Below are 3,789 nucleotides of genomic sequence, written 5' to 3' on the forward strand. Positions count from 1 at the left end.
AATCCCAAGATCTCCCAAAGTAGACTCCATCGGTGTGTGTGTACGAGTCAAGCCATCGCCTTCCCACGGTCCTTGCTGGTACCTGAGACATCAAACACAACAACTGTAAGCATAAATGCTTAGTGAGTTCCCCAAAATACCACATGCCACAAATACGCCACTCAAGGCTAAACCCGACCCTCCGGTCAAGATGTCTCAGCGAGACCCTCCAGTCCCGCAGCTCGTCGGACCCTCCGGTCTAGTCATAGCTCATTGGGCCCTCAGGCCCGGTCTGAATCGTCGGACCCTCCAGTCCGGTCTATATCGTTGGACCCTCCAGTTCGGTCTATATCGTTGGACCCTCCGGTCCGGTCTACACAGTCATACAACATACATATAACACATAGCACGTAATCTCATACATAGCACATAATCTCATACACAGCTCATAAGACCCTCTGGTCAACTCATAATACCACTCAAGGTAACGTATAGTGAGAAGACTCACCTCGTGTATCGCAGTAACTCATAAATCTCAGAAATCACTAGTGCTCGATCTCCCGAGCTATAGTCCTCCTACAACACGATACATCTCTAATTAACACTTTCCCAACTAAGGTTGACTAACCCTATTAAGTCAGCACTGGTCAACTCTGGTCAGCAGTCAACGGTCAATGGTCAACTCGACTCGTCGAGTCCGGCGTGGACTCGCCGAGTCTCTACGGGGACTCGATTCCTCTGAATCCCCGGGATCCTCTCTTGACACGTTGAGTATTTTCCTAACTCGACGAGTTCCACCTGGCATGAGTTGCGGGGCCACCATGACTCAACTCGCCGAGTCTCAAGAACAAATCGATGAGTTCCATTTTGACTCATTCCACCCCTTGACTCTCCCTGACTCTTCCTGACTCGCTAAGTCGACCCCTCAACTCGGCAAGACCACTCGCTGAGTGGCTACGGACAACCTTCATGCTACTCGCCGAGTCTGTTCTTCAGACTCGGCGAGTCCATGCCATGCATAAACTCAAACTCGCTTCTGAGGTCAGATCCGTTCCATAAAATCATAGATCCGGCCTCCCCCAACATGATAATCACATAAAGTCCAAACCTTGGGGCTCAAACAACGACTATTTGCTTATAAATGATGTTTTAGCCCCATATCTCATAACTCTAGGCCAATACTCTCATGAAACCTTATAAAGCTTAAGGAATGAAGCTCCTCTGGACCTCTATGGATCTCATTTGAAGCCTCATCACAAATAGGGACGAAATGGACATCAAATCTACCAACAAAGGGGGTCAAGAAACCCTAAACCCCCATGTTCCTCATAAGAACAGAAAAGGGTGCCAAGATATACCTCCTAGATGATGCTCTGGGCTTCGAAATTGCAGGATGTCCACCTCCCTTGCCTTCTCTTAGCTGGAATCTCCTTTGCCTTGCCAAACAAAGCTTCAAATGTCAACAATGGCCTCTTCTCTTTCCTAAAACGCTCAAATCTCTTTAGGGTTTCTCTCTAGGGGTTGGTGGCCGCAAATGACGGTAATAAGCCCCTTTAAATAGGTCTCAAACCCCGAAAATTAGGGCTTCATTAAACAGCGTGGACTCGCCGAGTCCACTTTTGGACTCGCCGAGTCCAGACGTGAACCTGCGCCCATAACCGCGTTCATACTCGGCGAGTTTGGGCTCCAACTCGCCGAGTCTCCTCACAAATCGCTAAAAGTAAAAGAATGAATAATACCTGGGAATCTAGGTTGTTACATCTGGTATGTTATTTAAATGACTTTTTATTCCATTTTTGAGAGGAACTCGACGAGTCCGTTGCCCGACTCGTTGAGTAGAGCAGGGTTGAGCACGTGTATTTAGCCGAAAACTCGACGAGTCCATACGCTGGACTCGGCGAGTTTGCCTGTTGGGAGGAAACCCTAATTTTAGGGTTTGCACCCTATTTAAACCCTTTTATGCACCCAAACTCGTCTCCTTCACCCCCAGAGCATCTTTTACTAAACCCTAGCCATTTTCTTAGAGAGAGTGTGTGTGTTTATTGCTTTTGAAGGCACCTTTGGAGTAAGAAGGAGAAGGAGAAGGTTGAAGAGTTCAAGGAAGAGGAAGTAGATCAAGAATACACTCTCTTGTGGCCATCTTTTCTAGTATTAAATTCTCCATCTTGCTTATTGATCATGTAGATCTAGTTTGTCCCTAATTTGTGGCTTCTAAGCCCCAAAACCCCAAATCCTTTGTGATTAGGCCTTATGGTCGGGTTATACCTCAGATCTAGACCCTCATGGTATGCTAGAAGTATAAAGTTTTGGTTGTGGTCGTGATTGAAGTCCCTATTGAGCTGAGAACCCCATTAAGAGCTTAGTTTGGACATATGAAGCCTTTAAGCCATGCATGCACGTAAAGTTAGCAACTTTATGTGAAAAGCATGCCCTAGAAGCTTAGATCCATGATTTGGAACCACTGCGTGGCTCAGATCAGGCCTGTATGGAAAAAGGACCGAATGAGCTCGGCGAGTCCCCAGAGCGACTCGGCGAGCCAATATGTAGATGGCCGTTGACTCAACGAGTTGGATGAGCAACTCGGCGAGTACGATGAGGTTTTCCTTAGAACTCGACGAGTTGTATAAGTAACTCGGCGAGTCGGATGAGTTTTCCCGAGGAAAGTAGTGTTTTAGTGGAATAGCTCCATTCCTTCGTAGTTACATGTAAAGTTAGCAACTTTACGTGTTCAGATGGTTCCAAGGTTTCAGATCTACGAGTTAGGTACCTTGGAATGGATTAGAATGTAGTTGTATGGAGTCTGCATGACAAAACTCGGCGAGTAGTTCTTCGAACTCGGCGAGTCGAGTCGCGAGTCCCCGTATTCCTTCGAGTTAAGAGTTCAGGGTGAATCAGTGAGTGGGAAAGGGACTCGGTGAGTTAAAGTCAGAGTTAGTAAAGGAGGGAATCGGCGAGTCTGCGCCCTGACTCGGCGAGTCCGGTCAACTGGAAGTTGACTATGATCAGGAGGTTGACTTTGACCAGGGGTAAAACAGTCATTTTACCCTCGGTAGAATTATCAGTATTTGATTGAGTGTATTTATGGAAATTGTAGCCGGGGAGATACCGGAGCAACAACAGACAGTTTCTAGAGCAGTTCATTCAGCAGCCAGTTTACGAGGTGAGTTTCCTTCCAGTAGGAACGGGTCTAAGGCCACAATGCCGGTTCGTTTAGTTAGCAGTAGATTCCGGACTTCGGTCCGATGCAGTAGTAGTCGGCCTGAGGTCTTTGTGATTCAGGCAGGGTTTTGTGCTAGGTGTTCCGGACTTCGGTTCGATGAGTATGTAGTATCAATGTTTATGTTATTTGCTATGTTCAGTCAGTCAGTTTCCGGACTTTGGTCCGATGCAGGGGACAATGTCCTAGTTAGTTCCGGACTCCGGTCCGATGCAGCTTCCGGACTTCGGTTCGATGCAGGAGGCAAGGCCTCGGTTAGTTCAGAACTTCGGTCCGATGCCGAGGGCAAGGCCCTGGTTAGTTCCGGACTTTGGTCCGATGCAGTTTCCAGACTTCGGTCCGATGCAGTGGGCAAGGCCCAGTAGTTGTTATATGTTTGTATGGTATGTGGTAGTTTGGGGGAGCTCACTAAGCTTCGTGCTTACAGTTTCAGTTTTGGTTTCAGGCACTTCCGCTAATAAAGGGAAGAGCTCGGGATGATGGCATCGCACACACCACAGCTTCGGTTTGTCCTGGGAGTTTTGATTAGATATCATGTTTTGTTTTGATTCAGTTTGATACAGTTGTGTCATGAGATATTGTTATGATTTTCA

This window comes from Lactuca sativa, chromosome 5, assembly GCF_002870075.4.
Source record: "Lactuca sativa cultivar Salinas chromosome 5, Lsat_Salinas_v11, whole genome shotgun sequence".
Classification (NCBI taxonomy): domain Eukaryota; kingdom Viridiplantae; phylum Streptophyta; class Magnoliopsida; order Asterales; family Asteraceae; genus Lactuca; species Lactuca sativa.